The following is a 22623-nucleotide window of genomic DNA, read 5'->3' as shown; positions in this document are numbered from 1 at the left end:
GTAGCTTTCATCACTGAGCTCCCAGTAACTTCAACCCAAAAATGAAGGTGCAAAGATCCGTCCTACCTGGACTTTGACTGCAAACTAAAACTATTCAGGGACTAAAAACACCTGGTTGCCTTTTTTCATTTTTCCTGTACATGTGGTGTGATTCTCATTACCTTGTCCTAGGTAATGCTCAGCTCACAGCTTTGGTGGGGCTGCCACGGTGATGAAATTCTGCAATAAATCAGAGTTTGGAATCCCTCTCTGAGTGGGAGCTGAAAACTCCCCCAAAATTCAGGGCATGACACACCTGCAAACAGCACCTTCTGCCAAGGTATATATGAATATTAAAGAGTTACAAAGAGGACATGCTGTCCAATTAAAGAGCCAACAGATTGGGGTTCTGGGGGATTTTTATTCCTTATGTGGTTTGTAAAAACACTGCTCATGTTGTGGAAAAAAAAAGGAGAACAAACAGAAAGCAGAAAGGCATTTTTGAAGTATACAGTTATAAGGTGCTTGGCTGATAATTTGCAACCTTGGTACACAACATACCTTTTAGCAAGGCTATTTATTTCTCAGGGAGAATGCTGCAGTACTTACGATAAAGGCCTCTGTTGGACCTCTTCATCAATAGCAAACCTTTAAGCACAGCACATTTCATAAATAGGAGTTCCACTAACACAGACTTCAAAAGGATAGAACCTGATAATTCAAAAATAGAGCTATATTAAGTGTTCCAACAGTCCATCCATAAAAGCAGTCTCCAAACGCCTCCTCTGTGCAGCATGACAGTCTATTAGAATAATGGCAGGGGAAAGCATAATTACAAGTAATCATTGGTTGGAAAGGAGCTAGTTGTTTTTGTAGAGTAAAATGCCTGACTGAACCCAGCAGAAAATGCAGTGCTGGTTCTAGCACTGAGGGCAGGCAGCGGCAGAAAATAATCAGAGCACAAATCTTGAGTGATCAGGGTTTATTTTTTTTAAACCCCTACGGATCGCTTCATCTTTTCCTGGTGAATCGCACTTAATTTGCTGCCACAGTTTAAGTCCAGTTACAATATTATTGCTGCTGGTTGGGCAGTGACATCCCTCCAGCTGAAAGACCACCTTGGATTTGGAAGGTCCATGACTTAATGACTTTCTTCTCATTCATGTGAAGATATCCCTTCTTATGGCAAGGAGGCTGGACCAGATGACCTTTAGAGGTCCCTTCCACCCCAAACCATTCTGTGGTTCTGTGACTTTAAGATAGAACATCTCCACTGACCATGATTTTTGACCCATTCAAAACTCTCCCTGCAGACCATAAAGGTGGTTTAGCAGCTTGTGTGAGAATGTTCAGGAGAGGTTCACAGCTCTTCCCCCTTTCCTCAGCAATGCAGGGCTTGGGCCTTTGTCACCACAAGCCTGGAGGTAAAAGCAAGCTGTGTTTGCAGGTAGCTGAGCTCCAGGAACCCCACCTCTGGTTGTTCCTTCTCTCCTCTGTTTTCTGAGTGCTCTGCCTTCCCTCCCACCTCCTTTGCACTGCCCAGCCTCAGTGCTCCAGCCTTGGTGAGCCACCAGGTGATGGAGTGGGAGATTTGCTGTTGACTTCAGTAAAAGCAGCGCTGTGGGGTTTAATCCCCACAAATCTGCCTCTGGGATTATTTTTGGTTATCTTGGCTAGAGTTTTATATCTCAATAATTTCTATGAACTCCCTCTGACTTGCTCTAGGAGGCCACAGCCCAGATTGTGAGGCCAAGGGACTGAAAAATTCACCTGGCATTGCATTCCTCAGCTCCCTCACCATTTGAAAACCCAGCGGTATCCCTCATCACAAATGAGGCCGTGAATACACTTGCACCAATTAAGCAATTATAATTATACCCCCAAGTGCCAATCACTTTATTCATTCTGCATTCCACATGAAGAATGAGCAACTTTTTAGTGTTCAGCATGTAGAAAGCAGCTCTGTAGCTAGGCCTGCTCCTCCTTGCTGGTGTGATGATGCTTTTAAGGTAAAAACACCTTTTTGTGAGGACAGTCCCATTAGAAATTATCTGCTTAGTCACAGCCAGCGCCTGCTGAAAAGTTTCAATGTTCATTACATTAGCTAGTCTTAAAAATGGAATTCAAACCAATTTTAATCAATATGGAGTAATAAATAAATATTAAGGAACTATAGCACTAATGTGCAGGTAGCCTAATTAAAGTAACAGCATTTGCTGCACTCACATACCTTAATTTTCCCTACAAAATCCTTATTGAACCACTACTTTTTTTAAAAAATTGCATTTGCAATTAGAAACACTGAAGTTACATTATCGATTTTCTGCTAAAAACCTTTTTAGTAAACAAGCACAAACTACATTCATTAAATGTAAGTGCTTGGAGCTATGGTGTGAAATTCAATTCAGCCATTATCATGAATTACACTGATTATTGCTGTAATTATTTTCTCTTGGATACAACTGCATTTCTGTTCCTTGCTAGTTGTGTTGGACATATAACCATGTTCATTTTATAGCTAATAATACTCAACTGTAGTTTCAGCAATTACTATCACTTATACAAATCATTAAGTTAAGCTATGGGTAGCTAGCAAAATTTAAAAAAAAAAGATAGGTAAAACATCCTTTTATTTTTTACCTCTAAAGTAACTAATGGCATTAGCAACAGAGGAAAATTACCAATGTTAAATGATTTACATTAGAAAAAGTGATCACCCGTGATACACTTTCACTGGTATCTGGGTCACAGTGAACTCATAACTCTCCATTCAAAACCCAGCTAAACTGTCCTTTTACAGGCCAATAGAATAATCCCTTTTTAAAAGTTTGCCTCTTAAAGGAACAAATTTCTCTGGAGGGCCGTGTACACACTGACACGTCCTAGCCAAAAATTAAATATCCCAATAATTAGATCCATTAAAACAATAAATTTCAGAGATTCATTCAAGCATGGCAACAAAAAAACTGTCTCACAGTTTGAGATCCTTTCCCAAACCCTGCACTGCAACCAAGAGGTTGTGTTGCCAGCAAGGCTTGTTGCATTTCTCAGCCCATCTAAATTTACCCACTTTCAGCCTAAACCCATTCCCCCTTGTCCTGTCATTCCAGGCCCTTTTCCACAGTCCCTTTCCAGCTCTTTTGGAGTCCCTTCAGGTACTGGAAGGGGCTCTAAGGTCTCCTTGGAGCCTCCCTTTCTTGTCTTCATAGGACACACAAGGAGAAGCTTTGACTGGAGATATTTTTAGCAAAGGAGGCATTTATGCAGCATGTTGGCCATGTCAACATTTAGAATTTTTTTTTTTTAAGGTCCCTTCCAACCCAAGTCATTCTATGATTCTGTCATGCTTCTCTGGATGTGAAATATATGGAGGTATTGGAAATACATAGAAGCATTGGGGAAAAAATGTTTGCTACATTTGCAAAAAATGTAAAAACTTTACAGATAACCCATGCAAATTTTCTGAAGAAGTAAAAATACCATCTCCTCTCCCAAATCTTAGAAAGCAAATGGAAATCTAGAACAGAATTCAATGGAAGATTTTAAAATCACTGTGTTCTTACTGTCTGTCCCACTTTATCATGTGCTAAATTAGAAAGCACTGAATAAATAGCAAGGAAATCCTACCTGAAACACAAGCATTAAACACACAAAAAGACAATGGATATTCCCAGATATCTTCTTCATATAGGAACCTTTCCTCTGGCCACTTTGAAACCATGTAACTCAACCTTCAAAGCAGGACAGATGTGTTGTAGAAGTTCTGCTTAGCTAACCATGAATACTAATTGCAGGGAGAATGATCTGCCGGGGGCCACAGGGCATGAGCTCGGCCCAGGACACAAAAGTTTCATCGTGCTCCTGCAAACAATGGAGCAGGGTGATGCTCTGAGTGTCAGACAGCCTCCCTGAAATGGGATACCTCCCAAGCCTCGGCAGAAGTCTGGAGGAGAAAATGGAATCCCCTTATCAAAGTAGCCTTGGAGAAGACAGGATGAGTAAAGAGGAATTTTTTGTGTGTGTGTACATCGACAGAACTTTCAGTCTGGCTGCACAAACACAGCCACAAACTGTGGACAAACACAGTCAGCCCCAGCCCAGCACCCTGGCTCCTTGGCTGATGTAGGGATGAAGCACTCCAGCCTTTCCTCTGTGCTCAGCAAGAGCTCAGCAGTGGCACCTCGCTGATTCCTCCGTGCCTGGGAAGGTCAAATCCCCACCACAGGGCTCAGAGTTTTGGCCACAGCAGCAGAGCCCAAACCTGAACACTCCCAAAGGAATCTGAGTCCCAGGTCAGGGCATTCCTGCCAACAAAGCATGGCTGAAGTACCATCACCAGGACAAAAAAACACTGAAGCTACAAGCCCAGCACTCCCACGTTCCACCAACCTCACAGCTGGGGTTGGGATTGGGATTGAGATGGGATTAGAATTGGGGCTGCACTGCATTATTGTAAATGCAGGTGAACCCAATGGGAGGAAATGACAATGTCTGACTCAGTTCAGAAAGCTGAATGATTTCTTTATTATAACTATGCTAAAATACATCAATATACTATATAAAAGGAGGATGCTAAAACTACATACTACTTTCTCTGACTCTAACCTCAACTCGTGACCCTCTCTGAGAGTCCAGCCACAGGTGGATTGGATTGGATTGGATTGGATTGGATTGGATTGGATTGGATTGGATTGGATTGGATTGGGTTGGGTTGGATTGGATTGGATTGGATTGGATTGGATTGGATTGGATTGGATTGGATTGGATTGGATTGGATTGGATTGGATTGGATTGGATTGGATTGGATTGGATTGGATTGGATTGGATTGGGTTGGATTGGGTTGGATTGGATTGGATTGGATTGGATTGGATTGGATTGGATTGGCCATCAGGCTCAAACAATCCTCACCAGAATCCAACCAAGCAATCACTCCAGATAAACAATTCTCCAAACACATTCCACATAGGAAAACAAGGAGCAGAAATAGAAATTGTTTTCTCTTTCATTTCTCTCTGTGCACCTCTATGAAAAATCCTGAGAGGGAGAGAAATGTGCTGCCACACTCCATGAGTGGACAGTTGGGATTGGGATACTGAGCTCTAGTGAAGTGGATTTGTGGAAGACAGCATTCATCTTTCCTTCTTCCAATGATTGGGATATGTTCATTCTGCCTTGAGACAAGGAAGGAGCTCAATGATCTATTCTCTAGAGGTCCATTAATTTGTCAGTGCCAGATGGAAGAGGATTGTAAAGGGCTGATGATCAAGGAGGGAGTTGCTATCGCTGTTTCAAAGTCAGGTTCTTCTCCCAAATCCAGTGTTCAAAACTGCAGGATCCAAAATCCCATTTGAAACACCTGAAACACAATTTTCTAATGGGCACCACAATAACCCTACTGATAGCAATGCGTGGTGCCTGCCAGCCAGTACAAACCAGCAATACTACCAGGGAAAAAAAGGAAGCTTCTATGTTTGAATCAGGGGATGTGTAGAGAGAAGCAAAAACCATCAAAGGAGCTGTGCCTGAAAATCCAAGCTATAACTTTTCAAAAGCAGCACAAGTGTTCTCTGGACTCTGATACAGACTGGGATGGGATTCCCTTTGCCCTGGCTAAACCCTGATCCCTGTGAAAGAAAGAACAATCCAACACTGAATGTTTTTGGAAAGCAGTTGTATTTTTTCTTTCCATGTGGGATGTGTGCAATGAGACTCAGGAGAAGCCAAAGCCGAATTTCCAGGCACTGACTAGGAAGTGGAGCAAACAGATGCAGAAACAAAATATCCTGGTTGCCTAAAACAATTCTTAAAATGAGATTTGTTTTTTTCCCTGCAAATCTGGGGCTCGGGCAGAGAAACAGAGAGAAGCTGGGGAGGAGACTGTGAGTCTCACCTCAGGAAAATCATGGAAATTGGGTTTTTTTTTTTGTGTAGACCTCCCAGTGATGATGTAGGCAGATTAAAGGACAAAGTCTGGCTGGAATATTTTGGTTTAGAGCCTTCCTTTGAGATAAATGGCAAAGAAGCAGCATCACAATGGCACTGCCCACCTTCAAAAGAACAGAAAACCTGGTTAGAGACAGAAATGTCCTGGGATGAGTCGATTCCCCTGACAAAAACTCCAGCTGCCTGTGGAAATGATATGCATGAAGGTTAGCAAGATAACACTGTTAACTTAACCTGCCATAACACATCTTCACAGAACTTTGCTTTTTTATTTGCTGTTAAGAAAAACTGCAGCTGAGTTTTTCCCTCTTTCCTTGCACTACTTGGATCTGTACAATTGAGGTACTCAAAATAACATTTCTATGACTGCTAGCCATGGTTGATCAGTTAGAGTGACAGGGTACAGATAAAAGTTCCAATTAGGCCTTAACTGTTTACTTAATGGAAAGACCTGTTAGCAAAAGAACAGAACTTTTTCACATGGCAGATTATCAGTACTCTTTAGATTCACACATAAACAAGGCTGAAATGCAATTACATTTTCCACAAGGACCCAAATGCTTTTAACCTTTTCAAGGTAAAAAGAGGAAAAAAAAAAAAAGAAAAAAAAAGTTGAAACTGCTGTTGAATTAGGTCCAGCTAGCTTTTTTTTTTTTAAGTTTTTGTTTCATTTTAATAATGCTTTAGTCTGTTTCACAGCCTGTGGCCTCTTCAAACCTGTTACTTTTAAAGATATAGCAGATGCTTCCTAAATGGAAAGGAAATTGTAGTGATGCAAATCCCTATTCACATGATTTTCCAAATAGGTTTGAGCACTACAGGCTGTATAGGGCAGGTGGGGTAGTGTTACTGACAACCAGAAAAGGTAAACTTGAATACAAATAGACAAATCAAGCACATGTGTTCGTTTGGAAGTTTGTAGTCAGCTTCTCAATCTCCATCTGAGAAAATAAGCTATTATCAGCCCTGAGTGGCCTTCTCAGCACCAGAAAGCTCAAAATTAACTTAATTGCTGAACTGCACCTAAAATCAGCTGCTTAAAACATTACAATTTGCCTTTTAGTCTCATCAAAATTCCAAATATGTTAAAATTCTAATTTGTAACTGTGCTAAATTAACACTTTGAAACCACAATATTTAACCTGTTGGCTAATCTGATGTCAAGTGAAAACATGTCAAACAATATGGAAATCATATATTGTACAAAAAGCCACAGCAATTCACCTAAAAATCTTTAGCTTGGGGGTGCCATGAGGAATTCTGAAGTTTGGTTTCATTACAAGCCCTATTGAATCTTTCCTCATACTAGTAAATAATGCAGATTAATCTGGATAAAGAGAACTTGGTTTTGTTTGGGAATTTGCTGACATTTTCTTTGCTTTGGAAACATAACTTTGCAAATCCTTGCAGTTTTACACCAGCGAGCAGATTTACATCTGAAAGGAAATTGGCTCCAGTTGGTAACCTACCAAAAATATCTCGGAGAGATGCTTGTCATTCTGAGGGGTGGTTTGTGGGGTTGCTCAGTAAAGTACTTAAAACTCCCAATTTCTCCCCTCCCTTGTGTAATGTGGGTTCATAACAACAGGTAAGGCTTCTTTTTGGGGACACACACAGAGAAAAAGGCAAAGGACAATGTAGCTGGGGAAGGGGTTGGAACCCCAGGAGAAGCTGAGGGAGCTGGGAAGGGGCTCAGCCTGGAGAAAAGGAGGCTCAGGGGGACCTTCTGGAAGGGGAGACCTTCCTATCCTTCTTAGATTGGATATGAAGGAAAATTTCTTAATAGAAACAGTTGTCAAGCAGTGCAGCAGGCAGCCCAGGGCAGTGGTGGGGTCACCAGCCTTGGGAGAGTAGAACAACCATGAGGATGTGGCACTTGGGGACATGGGGCAGTGCTGGCCTTGGCAGGGCTGGATTAAAGGCTGGACTCGATGGTCTCAGAGGTCTTTCCAACCTAAACAATTCTGCAAGTCCATGGACACCCAAACATGCACTCTGTAATAAACCAACAGTGTAAGACCTTCTCACATGCAAAGGGAATTGTAAAAAATCACCAAAGTTTCCTTCACAGAGGCTGCTGCTCCTAGGTGATATTAAGGGCTTGAAAGAAGGAAGGCAGAAAGCTCATGGCTTTTGACAAACTCATCCCCAAACCATGAAGAGGTTCTTGTAAGAGACAACCTGTGGGAGGGGAGGAGCAAAATGTTGTCATAGCTTAGAAATCACATTAGAAATTCATCAGATTTGCACTGATGAAGTTCAGAGAGATCTCAGAGAAGTCTACTAAGGAGACAAATTGATTACACGAAAGCATTGACAGCCAATATTGACAAATGCAAGGCATAGGAAGATCAAAGTCAACAATTCCAACAGGAAATCAGTCTCTGAGGGAAATGTTTTTGTTTATTTCAAATTTTAATCCATTTTCATTAAGCATCCTTAAACAGTGAGCTTAGCATACATAGAATTTACCTGTTTAGAAGGAAATTAATAAAGTTTCCAGTTTCATAACTTTTATTGAACTTGCATCAGTAGGAAATATTAAAAGAAATTATCTATTCTGCTATAGCTTCTTGGCTTGTTTGGGCTTCTGCTTGTTCTGCAAGTTTTGGACTATTCCTTATTACATTATGGCATTTGAACAGTGACAAGATAAATTGCTTTTAGAGTACAACACAACAGAGGACCTCTGGTTCCAAGGACTTATAATTAGTTCCTAATGTAATGGTCCCATCAATGAATGGATCCTTCCTTAGCCTGGAAACCTCTCCAAAAAAAAGAGATTCCTCTTTCTCTTCTGCAAAAGTTTGCAGCAGGAAGGGAGGTGCAAATCCTGGAGCCCTCTGCACTGAGATGATTCATGAGCAGCAGGGCTGGAGAGGCAGCAGCCCTCACCCCCCTAGGAGGGGATGCAAAGGGAGAAAATACCCCCATCAGGAAACGTGACACCCAACTAATGGTTACAAATGTGTTTTCTAGGAGAAAGAGAGGGAAAAGTGCTTTAGAAATCTTCTATTCTGCTGTGTGGGAGAGCTTTTGTTTTTAAAGCAGCTTTTTCTAAAATCATCTCTAAAATCACCCCCCCTGTTCAAGGCTACTCTCAGAAATGCTGGCTAAAATAGCAGAACTCATTTCTTAAGCCAAAAGCAACAGCAGCCAAATAAAACACGGCAAGGATTAAATGAATTTAACACCTCTTAGGGTTTCCAGCAAGTTTTCCTAGAAGAAAGCATGGTTTTGTTTTCTCGACTTTGCTCATTCTTTTCTAAATTTCACCATGTCTTCTTTGCCTGTGAATGCTGAGTGTTGGGACCGTGGCTGGGCAGGCGTGAGACAACAACACAAAAACAGGGGTTGGATCCTCAGGGAGAGCAAAACTGTGTCTGGGATGGGGAAGAGCCCTTCCTCTTACAAACCATTATTTCTTTTCTTTTTTAATAGACATATATATATTGATTATCTGCATATTTAATAACATGAAACTGATACATTTTATATATAATAATTTGCTGTTGAAGAAACAATTACTAGTCTTTCATGTTTTCTTTTTTACTGATAACACCTGTGGTTTATATTGATACAAGAATAAATAGTAGGTCAAGTTAGCCCCAGCAGCTGCATCTCAGCCAAAAATCAAACTTCTGCAGACAAGGTGGCCTTCATACATGATAAGAAGGCTCAAAAAATACCAGAGACAAGAGACAAACAAACCTTTTGCTCCTGCCTTAAGTGGACACAACAAATCAGGCACAAGCACAGCCAGTCACACTTCCCTGTGATTCTTTCCACAAATAATATTTGGATTAAACTAATTTATATACATCTTATTATTTTCTTTCTTTCAAGTTCCTAGTCTGGATTTGGGAAAAAAAAACCCATGGGGGAAGAAGGGAATTCCTGACATTTTCAGCCACCAGAAACTGGCCGTGGCATAGAACAACAGGACTCTGAATTCCTTAAGCTGCAAATGTATCTCATAATTGAGTGTAAGAGAAGGGAGGCACGGGGTTGTGTGCATCTGTGTGCACGAGCACGCATGAACTTTCCTCTTAGTTTTAAACTGCTGGAGGAAATGTTCAGAATGGGCAACAGCCACAAGGCAATCAGACAGACTGTCTGCAGCACAGCGAGTTAATTTGGTGCTGTTGCCCCCTCTGAAAAATGATGTCGACAGGAGATAAGGAGACAGAGAGTTTCAGATTGTTCTAGCAGGACCATTGCCGGTTAGGAAGTGTATTTGAGGCAATTCAAGATTGCTCTGTTTTTTCCCAGGGTGGCTGCCCACCAGGGGACTGTTTGGAGCTGAAGTAAAGGCTCAGGTGGTTCCCAGAGCAGGGAGAGATGCTGTGGGTTTGTACATATCCTGTGCAACAGCCCCTCCTGTGAATATTTCTCTTGTTTTGCCGTTCCTTCTGCTTGCTGCTGAAGCTCTTTCTTCCTGAGAGTCTGTTTATTAATTGAAAATAACAAGAGCTTTTTCATTTTTATTTTGCAAGGCAAGCAATTAAAATAATCTCAGAAAATTGTTTCCCTGTTCACTTAGGCTATTTAGTACTACAAGGCCAAACATTGTCATTTACTAATGAGCTGGGATGGGTTTAGTAGGAGAGGACCAAGAGATTGGTATGGCTCTGGCTCATCCTCAACGCCACACAGGTATGTGTTTTCCATAGGGAATGCCATCAACCAGTGACAGGGCCACCTCAGTAGGGACCCCAAGGGTGTTAGAGCTGTTATTAACACCTCCCTCATTGCTAAATACAATCATTCTTTTCCAATGAATCACTTATGGTGGCCATGTTCTTGTTTTGATGTTATTTATACATTTTGGTTTTATATTGTTTATACATTCATGCTTGTCCATGGTAAAGAAACAGACCACAGATAATCAGTGTGTAATTCTGTATATACTGGTATATTACTGCACAAAGTGATGGCATTTGGAAGTGCCTGAGCCTGGCACCTAATAAAGGGGTGATCCTTGGATATCTTGTTGTTGTGAGTGGCAAACTTGAGGAATGAGTTCTGAGAAGCTCCCTCAGTGATCAGCAGTCTCCCTTTCACAAAACAAGAGGAATTGTGGCTCCACACAGAGGTTTGTGTGGCAATGGTTGGTGAGAGTTCCTTGTCAGTGCAGCAGCAGCACAAGAGAACAGCTCTTCAAGGAAGACTCAACTACAAGACATCCCCTCCCTGATTTAGGGCAACCCTGTGTCCATCTCCCTGCCCAGAGCTGCTCCAGAGCCATTTAACCCACCCGCAGAGCAGCGTGTAGAAGTGACATCAGCCCTTGGTCACCACTCCTCACTCCTGGATTTAGGGCAGTGAGCACGTTGCTCTCTTCATCTCCTCATCCCTGAGGAGCAATTCCCTCCTCTGCCAAAAGGCAGAGTGCTGGAGGCTGCTTTGTGACTGAGCAGAGAGCAATGCCAGAATGAGGGAAGTGCAAAGGTGGCTCTCACAGCCTCATGGACAAGAACATGATTAGGTCACCAAGTCTGCCTTTCTTCAGAAGGCAACAAGGAATTTCATACAGCAAAACTCTATCTTGAGCCCAGTAATTTGTGTTTGACAAAAAACTTGCAGCAGGAAACTGAAGCCACACCCCACCCAGGGTTGAAGATGGGGAGAAGTTGTGGATTCTCTCTTAGTGCTTCAAACTGCCTGAGCATCTCTGAAAAACTGGCACTGACCAAACACAATCTCAAACAGCCTGTGCTACACGGGACACCCTGCTTGACAAGAGAACCTCATTCTGCACCTTCCTCTGCAAATAACACTAGCACATCCCATGGCAAAGGCTCCCAAAAACTGGTGCAAAATCACTGTTCCAGCCATGACCGTGGAGCAGCCCAGGGTCTGATCCTGCAGCTCACAAGGTCAATGGGCTCTTTTGCCATTGCATTCAATCCAGGCAAAAATGACATTAAGACTTTTCCAGTTCAGATGTCAGCTATTAATTTGGATGATGGTTATTTGATTCCATGGAAAGTCAGTGGAATCAAGTTAAAAAGACAGAGATATATTCATATATCCTTAAACTGGGAGACACCACAACTCACTGATAACCTAAATTAGATTGAGCTCGTGCTATCTCTAATTAGGATCTTTCACTATGAACAAGGAAAGAGGCCAAAGTGGATTAGCAAAGGAAACAGTACATGCATTGGCTCAAAACAATAACCAGAAATGTTGACTTCCATCTCAGGATGTCATGCACGAAAGCAAAATATTTCAAAAAGTATTTCCCTAAGAAAAAGCTGAAACTGTTCAGAATTAGAGAGACTCACCAGAAATGTTGGTGACATTTATTAACTAATTAGTTAAATGACCTTTGCATCATTTTTATGCACAGTTTTCTTTCATAAATATTTCATGAATTACATGTAATTATTAGTAACATCAACTTTACTGAATTAATTACTGCCAATTCCTATTAATAAAATGCATCTTGTAATAAATAATGTTAGTTTATTACAGAGCATTGGTCTCGGAGGTATTCACATCTGTCAGTTGCCTTCTACTTCAGGCTAAAAGAAAGGTAATCAAATAACTGTAATTATTGTACTAAATATATCACCGTTTGTTTAAAATGTCAATGGGAATGGATAAAGGCATTTGTAACAATCTGAACTATGTGCAGTGGTGTAAGTGCATGTGACAGAGCCACATTACCAGCAGGACACGGGCCCATGTCTGGGGCTGACAGACAGAAACATCAACAAATGGTTACTTCTCTGATTTACTCACAGGGGCTTTGCCTGCAGGCCATTGGCTTAGAGATACTAATAAAGTCACAGGGAATTTAATCTGATGGCTCCTAATTAGCCCCTGTGAAAGGAGTGCTGGACTTAAGCCAGGCCTGGCAGACAGGTCTCCATGCACTGACCGATGCTCCCGTGACCGGCAGCATCTGCGGCTGCTGGGCACGTCCTGCAGCAGAGCAAAATCCAGGCAGCTCCACCTCCCTGCTCCTCAAGAACCCAGAACCTGGAGCAGGGCTGAGCTGCCCCTCGCTCTCCTGAAAGGTGGACCCTGCTCCAGGGGCATGGAACCTTCTCCTGCAGGATGGACCCTGCTCCTGGGGCATGGAGCCTTCTCCTGCAGGATGGACTCTTCTCCTGGGGCAGGGAACCTTCTCCTGCAGGATGGACCCTTCTCCTGGAGGATGGACCCTGCTCCTGGAGAGTGGCCCTTTCTCCAGACAGCTGTTCCCCATCTCACATCTGGCAGGCACAAAGAGAGGCCACCCTGGTCTGCTCAGCTCCACCCTGAGGCACACAGCACCAGGTGGGGTTTGAGCCCCTTTATCATCATTCCCACTCAAGAACAGGGAATAATTCTCCAGCACTGCCTGGTGCATATATCTGAATGCCTGTATGGTCACAAGCCAGGCCAGCTCAACGTGCTGACACCTGCCAATCTTTAAGCCCTGGAATAAACCCCAAACTGCCATGATTTTGCAGGGATTTATACTGAAGCTTCACAACATGGCATTATCTCATTATGGTATAAAATGTACAATCTGAGAAACTGGAATAGAATGAGTTTCCTATTCTCCACTCCCATCTGCTTTTACTTTTTTTTCTTGATCAGATAAATTCCTAGAGCTAAACCACAAGAAGACTAAGAGATGAAAATGGAAAATCCAAACACTGGGGAAGAATAGTATTTGAAAAATAGAAAATTAGGTGCTGATAAACTCAGACTCCTGTATCAGCCTAACTTACCTCCACTCCTCTCCTGCCCGCCAGGTGCATCTCGGGGCCTAATAATATAAGCCTAATATTTTTTCCTTATTTAAATATGGACCAGTTGCGGAGCTGATTGTTATCTCCTGCATCACACTTGATACCTCAGAACCACGCTGCACCCCAACAGTTGTGGCAGCATCTTAGAAAGAAGGTGGAATTCCTTTGGCAGAGTTCAGGGCTGAATGCTGGTCAGAACAGCTGAGACAGGCACTCTCTCCACTTAGAAGCTTTTTGTTGTTCTTGTTTTAAGAGAAAATTGCATATATTAGGCAGGCTTTGAAGTTCCTACCAGACTGAGGCAGCTGTAAGACATGAGCAGAACATTATTGTTGATTTTAAAGATGAGGACGTGCTGACCTGCTCAGGGCTATCCAGGAGCTTTGGCTTTCAGAAACTCAGAGAAACTTAATGAGAGAGGGTTTCTGTGGCTTTCTTGATAATGGGACCACAGATCTCAACCAACTTCCAACTCCTGTTGTTACAAAAGCTTTTAATTTTAATGTCCTGCCTCTCTCTAATATTGTGGGGCAGATTTTGCCCCAAGCTGACACCCTTAAAGCAGCAGGTTCCTCTCCTTAGCAGTATGTGACAAACTTTGAGTTGCAGCAGGCTGGAGGTAACCAGTCCTGGCCAGAGAGTTTCAAATCGTGTAACATGAGGGCACCAGACTTGTTCCTTTTAGCTGCCAGCCTCACCAGGGCATTATCTCAATGCTCAAATTTCATTCATTCCCTGTTCTTTGATGTAGTCTTCCTCTAGATTCGTACACTGAGTTGCAGACAGGAAAATGAGATTTTACCACTGCATGGTAAGGAATTTTTTCAGGAGCTCCTTTAATTTCCTCGCACATTGTAGGATAGTACACTGCGAAATTGAGAGGCACATTTCTGAAAGTATGAGGGAAAGAACTCGGAAGAAAATGGAGAAAATCTAGCTTAACAACTCTTTCAATTTTGAAAATTGCAATTTGACAGCAATCCTGTGGGCTGGGAAATAAACGTTCATGCCTTTGCCTCTATAGTCATTTGATTGATGTCAAATTGCTTAAGATGAAATAAAGAGTGAGATGCAGTCATATTTTTCCAGCTTCTTTCTATAGAATTGGGGTCACAGTATTTGGGATCAAAAAGTTATTTATGTCATTTATTTTCTACCGCTGATTGCACTTTAGCCTCTCAAAATTTTGGTTTTATCATGAAGATGTGCCTTTATATTTAGAACTTTGCAGCACTGTGGTTTCTTAGACAGGAAAAGTGCATTGCTGATAAAAGAGCCCACCAGTTTCAAGACTTAATCCTTTCATCACTACAGATTCAGATGCTGACCCTACCAAACCCTTAAATTAACATATTTTAAAGCATGTAAATAGTGTGATCAACTTCAAAGGGTGTAAATGCAATATATTCACACAGGAGTATACATCTTCATATTAATAAAGCTTCTTCCATGGCCTTCTTTTCCAGAAGTGCCATTGCCAAGATGAGCAGGGTAAATTTTCCCAGCTGGCTGCAAAAATGTCTCTTCCAAAGAGAGGAAATGAAGTCACACAGGACTTTGATGACATCACTTTCCTTTCTCCCATTCCCTCTCCAGCCACCCCTGCTGGACGAGGAGGCTTTTCCCAGTACAAACAATAAAAACAGCACAAACAGCTGTTATTTAACAATATTCCAAACACTGGAAATAGGGGAGCCTGGTGCCTTTCTCATTTGGACCAAAACCCTGGCTTTTAGAGAGCTGAAGGTAGGGGAGATAAATCTATCCCTGAATTTCCTGAATTAGACATTTAAATGCTTCAAAAATGGCAATTCAGATTCCAATGCAGAGATCACACTTATACACACTGATTCCCAGATGGTATTCTGTTCCTAATTTTACAGCATTTTAAATTTTAAAATAAAATAAACAAACAAAATAAACAACAAAACAAAACCAAAACCAGACAAACAAACAAACAAAAAAAAAAACAGACAAGATTCACCTCATCAGAGTAACACGAAGGAAATGACACTGACAAAATGTAGGAAACTAAGAGTAATTAAAATAATTGTTGATTTCATGTTTACTGGAGATAAATGCTGCATTATTGTAGTTAACTTTATGTATCCTGAAGCTTTTCATTCATTCCAATGCCCTAAATAATGTACTGTGCAAGAAATCTATGAACATTCATCCAGAACTGAAAAGAAAAAGTCCCCTAGCAATTAATATTACAACATGCATAAAAATAAATTTAATTAGTCACCAAGGAAGGGGGGAAGTGTTAGTAAAACTTTATAATTACCTGATAGAAAAAGCACCTAACAAGACCATTCTGTACTGGATATTATCCAGGCAAAAAAATTAAACCTATGTTGCTGCTTCAATACCATCTAATACTGGGAATTGGCAGAAAAACATCTATTCTATGAATAATAGCTCAACAGTCCCAAAGGACATCAATACATGAATAAGGAAAAAAAAAATCTCAAGCCTTTCCAAAATGGTGCTAATGCTCCACTGAAACTTAATTTTATAATTTACTGGCAGTCAAGATGGCAGGAAATAAAATAATTTGCTATATATTCTGCACAACAAACCCCCTGCTTTTCCTGGGAAGGGTAATTATCCCTAAAAAAAAAAAAAAAAGAAAAAATACGACATCTCATATTAAGCTAAAGTCTCATCAAGAAGAGAAAGAGTGCCTCATTACATGTAATTACCAGGGAATTAGAAACATCATTTAACTAAATGAGCGAATAATGCTCAGGATATTGAAGAAACTTGCCTGCACTTCTGCAGAGCACTCTAAGTCCCATTACAAAAATTGCACCTCTTTAATGGAATAATTTTAGGCCTTGTCTGCCTTGCTTTAAAAATAAAGAGCCTCAGAGAGGCAGAAAGAGGCTGAAACTACCATAAACAACTGTTGAAAAGAGCTGCAGAGTAGGAGTAGTCTCTACTGGATACCATGATTTAAAATTACTCATAATCTAACATAATCATGAAAATTAAACCTAAGGACTTGGGTGGGAGGATGGGAGAGAGAGAGGGAAACTAATTACCCTTTTTAATTGTACTTACTCTAGACTACAATGTATTTATAATTATGCATTATAGATAACGGGTGAAAGATTTTAGGTTAAAGGTAAATCTTACAGACACAGATGAAAGGCTGCTGCATTAGAAGCTAAAAAAAAAACATAACCATACCTGCTGGTAGATACTTGCTGTCCTGCAATGCAATTTTTTTCTAATAGTAAAGAGTTACTGGGGGAATTAATAATGGCCATGGTAATTACATGCAAATGATATAAACCACAGCCTCTGCTTTAGGAGTTTAAAATCTTAGTATTTCTCTGTAAAGGTGATTCTGATGCTGTAGTTACAAATAAAATCTGGAAAACCTTATTTACCACCATTTTGAGGCAGAGGTTGATGCTGTGCCAGGAGAAACAAGGTTTTCCACACCGAGTTTAGCCAGAGGAATTCTCTCTCAGCCTTACAGCAAGACAGTAAATTGAAATTAAATTTAACTCCCTTGAGTTGAAAAGGTTTTTGGTCAGGGTTGGAATCCTGGTTCCACTCCCCTCCATGAGGAACTAAAAAACTCAAGTGATAATACAATGAAGTCCCACCAAAATGTCTTCAAGTTGATGCACAGGAAAAGCATTGCTTTTTTTTTTTTGTTTTTTTTTTTTTTTAATAAAACATCCTTGGAGAAAAGAAAAATGCAGAGAAGTAAAACAAGAAACAAGGGGATACATATAATACATCATCTGAAACATGTGTGCTTCCTCTATTAACATTTCCATCTTTCATTTCCTTCTCTCCACACAAACAAAATCCCTCACTATAGAGATTCTAGGCAAACAAGGGAATTTTTTTTTACAGCAACCAGTTCCACAGCAGAACAAGCTGTTAGCAAAACAAATACTGAAATAAGAGGAAGAAAAGGGCACTAGAGCCCCAAAGTGTTGAACCTGGACACATCCACTGGGTAAAGCAGGATCACAGAAAATTGATGATTTTTACTGCTTTTGAGATCATAATCATCTCAGACTGTTCACATAGGCTCAGTTTGCAGTCAGAACTGCAAAAAAAAAAACTTGTTTGGGGATTTTTTGTTTTAGCTTGGGATTTTGATGGTGATTTAGAAGATAGTCCAGAAAATGGTTAGAAAAAGGTGATGGTTCTATTCAACCTCTCAACGTGTCTGTGCCACTTGGAAGTTATACTTGAATTACTCCTGACTGTAGGAGTAGAAGATGAAATGTCAAATATTTAAACACAAATTACCAGTGAGGTGGGGAGGGAGAGTAAACAGAAGACTGGGCAGATTTCCAGAATGTGGGAAAAAATAAGACAAGCCCTCACAAGAGGAGAAATTGGTTAATTAGCAGCACAATTTAATGCTGAAACAAAAGCAGCATGGGACCAGGTTCCTTTGGGCTAATGCAGCTTGTAGGAAACTCCTGATGCTGGAAGAGGAACCAGCATCCCTGCAAGCTGCAGCAGGGAATCCTGGCACTGCCAAAGGCTCCAGGAGCTCAGCTAATGTTGATGGAAAATCCAGGGGTTTATCCTGTACTTGGACACTCCAAACAGCCCCAAGAGGTTTTAATCCTGCACGAGGCTGAGGAGGATATTGTGTATCATGGATACTTCAGCCAAAGGATTGTTCTGCCCAAGTAATTGAAGGAGGGGACTGGAGGGTCTTTAACCTTAATTGATTTTTTTATTCCAGCTCCCTGCGGAAATGAGATTGGTGCAATGAAATTGGCTGTGTCTGTCTGCCCGTCCCCTGCTCCTCTCATCCCCTAATAACTTGGGAACGCAGAGACCAATTACAAGGGAGCTTGACAGAGGAAGGAGGTCTCAAAGCTATCAAATTCCTGCATCCCTCATGAAAGCAGGCAGCCAAGCAGAGGAGACAGCCTTTAATAACGTGCCCAGGAAATCTACCTGGGAAAAGTCATTGTGGTTCAAGTCAAAGCTTGGTTTCTCAAGAAAGAACAACCAAAAGACCCAACTATGGAGAAAATTCTGCAATTCATTGAATTTCTTGCTCCCTGTGTAGATAAATTCAGTTTTTCATGGATCATCTCAAGACCAAGACAGAAAAACAAAAACAAAACAAAAAAAAAACACAACACCAACTAGAGATGAGTAAAGAAATTTATTTGCATTTGCTTCCATAGTGATTTCCACCACTATCAAAAAAAAAAAAAAAAAAAAAAAAGTATTGCTCCAAATATTTCCATCCTTACAAATCTCCACTCTAACCCCATTATCTGCCTAATTAAATTTTGGGTGTATCAAACTGTTAGGCCCATCTTTTGGGAAGCTGCACGCTTTAATCACAATTACATGCTGCATATTTCATGATATATATCTTTGCGTGTAATTAGGAATAAAAAAATGTAATCCCAAAAAGATGGTTAATAATTTAAATCCTGAGGATTTGATTAAAAGCATCTGAGCATTGCAGATGACAAGGAAAGAACAGTGACTCCATTATAACCAAGGGAAAAAAATCAAAGATTTAAGCACTTTTCGTTTTCCACACCAAGGCCTATAATCCTAAAAACAAATAGAGAAACAGAGAAATATGTCAGCCCTGATATATTCCTGCAATTTAATCTGTGGTATAGGGCTGAGAGTTCTGCACATGTTTAATTTGAAAAGTTTATCTACAAATATTTCTTAAAATGCTCCCTTCCAAAATTTCATTAGCAGAAATTAATATTCTCTGATGGAAACTGGGCACTTCCCTCACTGCTCAGGCAGCACCACCTTCCAGAGCCTGTGTGTTTGCAGGCCAAAGCCTTCACACAAAAAATCAAATAATCTCTAACACTAAAAATATAGGTGGAAGAGAAACAGTCAAGATGATGTTCTCAAAACAATTTGCAAATTCAGGATATTTATGCTGTTCTATTACAGTCTGTGCCACAAGTTGAAATCTTTAGGTGATAATCTTTATCAGAGGGGAATAGGGACTATCACCAGCAAGTGAAAAATTAAAAACAGGGATTATAGACATATTAAAGCAAACTGGGCCTGGGAACAGGGATGCCATTTACAAACACCCTACATTTGCTTCCAGGGAAAACCCACCTGCAGCTTCTCCAGAGCCTTGCAACAAGCTCTGAGCATCCTGCAGATGTGCACATGCAGCACTGCAGCTCCCCAGAACACAAAATGCCTCTGTGGGACAAGAAAACTGATTCATCAATGGGAGGCATCAGAAACCAGGGGTATGCAACATGGTAAATAACATTTCTATTAAATTTTTTTATTGATGTCTTCATTCTCTTGACTGCTGCAGAGGCAACAGCTGTACCAATTTTTTTTTTTTTTTTTAGTTCTACAAAACAAGTTACAAATTCTCTATTTAATACTTCTTGATAGTCTTTGATTTGTATGGCTTCAACTATAATTTTTTTCTGCCTAGATAATACTATATAGAAACACAATGATACATTTTATTATTTTTAGAAGTACAACATCTAATCATGCTTGTACTTTCTACTTTCTTCCTGTCACATCTCTCCCCTCACTAAAGGAAAGGCAATCTTGGCATTTTACTGGAATCTCTCTTCCCATGTAGCACTACTGAATATCAACACACCAGTGTACACTGGATTAAAACTGCATTTTAAGAGATAGACTTAAATCTTTTTTAACAATTTGGTCTCATTTACCTTTATACTGAAGTCCTGGCCGTTCTATTGACCAAAAAATTACATCACAGGACTAAAAAAGATTAACTGAAATAACTCCCCACAGTAAGTCTACAGCAGAGGCAAAAAATTAAACCAATTACATGCAGTCAGAATCAAGACATCTGTTCAAGTCCTGCCTTTGCTCTGTGACAAGGAAATTCACTTCCTTATTCTGTGCCTTTGTAGACAACTGTGAAATGAGAATATTTCTTCTCTCTCCACCTTTGTCTGTCCTGTCTACTTAGGGAACAAATTCTGCAACCAGAATCACCTCTGACAGTGCCCCTGTGCCCAGCTGAGAATGAGGCAATCGCTGCCTTTGCTGCATTGTTGTGGCTGCAGAGCAAGGGTGGCTTGCAGCAAACACAAGCAGGGAAAAGCAACCCTTGCTTAGTTTAATTAGCAGGAAATCTTGGGCCTAAGTGAATAAATTATCGCTTTGTTTCTACTTGAGGCTACCTTGCTGTGTTTTTCCCAGAAGAGAATACAGTGGGTTTCTTCAAGTGGGGAATAGATTAAAACACACAAATCTGCTGAGTTATTTAGTGCTGCTGATGATGAAGCTGGGTGCAACCTTAAAGATATGGTAAGAATTTATAAAGATATGGTAAGAATTTATATAGCAAATAAAAGTCAGCTACTCTTGATTGACCTTCATTCAGAAAACAACCCTAATTCAGAATTAACCCAAGTTGAGAAATGCCTACAAAATGAATACATACATTGATTTGAAGAAGTATAACCAGAGAATCACAGAATAGTCAGGTTGGAAGGGACATTAAATCCCATCCAGTGCCACCCCTGCCACGGCAGGGACACTGTCCCAGGCTGCTCCAAGATCTAGTGTCCATCCTGGCCTTGGGCACTGCCAGGGATCCAGGGGCAGCCACAGCTGCTCTGGGGACCCTGTGGCAGAGCCTGCCCACCCTCACAGAGAACAATTCCTTCCCAAAATCCCATCTATCCCCGCCCTCTGGCAGTTTAAAGTCATTCCCCTTGTCCTGTCACTCCATGCCCTTGTCCAAAGTCCCTCTCCATCCTTCCTGCCAGCCCCCTTTAGGTACTGGAATGTGCCATAAGGGCTGCAGAGCTTTTCCCCAGGCACTGCCTCCCTGGCTCTGGGAGACACATCCCACTGCCAGGGGAAGCTGGGGAGCAGAACCACAAGGACAATCAGCACTGCCTTACCTTCCCTGCCCAAAAGATGGAACCAGTTAAAACCCCAATTCCTGGCAGCCACTGGTCTAACCTGTGCTTGAGAAATTCCACTGATGGAGACACTGCAGCTTCCTCAGGCCATTTATTCGTGGACTTAACCATCCCTTCACTTGAGAAGTTTTTCCTAATGTCTACACTAATCTCTGCTGCAATTTAAGCTCATTATGCCTTGTCCCAGTGGACATGGAGAACAGTTTATTCCCTCCACTTTGCAGGTAATCACGGGAGACTCTGAAGACCTATTACCTCCCTCATGTTGCTATCACATGTTTTAGCATCTGTGCTTTTCATGCTATAGGAAAATGTCTGATAAAGTGAAAAACTGCACATACAGCCTTAGGAATAAATAGATATTCACAGAGAGAGAAGAATATCTGGGCAAGTCCTGTCTTTGACTCTTCATTTCTAAATTTTACCTGTCTAAATAATTTGAAACAAAGAATCCTGACACTTTTCAGAGCAAATGTCACATTGCTGGAGGAGCAGTTGTTGCATATTGACTAAAAAATTACTACCTTTGTGGTTGTGATTATGCTGAACAACATGAGAGCAGCTAATGGTGTAATCACCAGAGCAATGTTTGCTGGTCCAAAGAAATGGGACAGATACCAATCCCTCACAGGGGATGGGTTATTCAGGCCAAATTTGCAAGAGAACTCAGCAGTAGAACCACCCAGCCTTTGGGCACCCATGGTAGCAGATGCAGCAGTGGAATTACTGCTGAACTTGAGGACTAATTGACTCCAACTACAGAAAATCTGTCATTCTCAAGGCAGTGAAAACCACTGGGCACATACAAAAGTGTGAGGCAATTAAGATGGAGCTGGCAATACCTACACAGCTTCATAGTCATCCTCAGCAGCATCACTTCAGTCTTTGTTGGGGGCTCAGAGCTCAGCTTTGGCTGGTTTTGCTTGGGAAAACACCCACCTAAAGAAGACATTTTTTTAATACTGATTATAACTGCAGCAGTACCAGCACTAAGCATCCCACCTGAGATGCAGCAGAGCTCCAGACCTGC

Source organism: Lonchura striata, chromosome 6 (assembly GCF_050655825.1).
Source record: "Lonchura striata isolate lonStrDom1 chromosome 6, ASM5065582v1, whole genome shotgun sequence".
Classification (NCBI taxonomy): Eukaryota; Metazoa; Chordata; class Aves; order Passeriformes; family Estrildidae; genus Lonchura; species Lonchura striata.
This window is presented reverse-complemented; position numbering follows the sequence as displayed.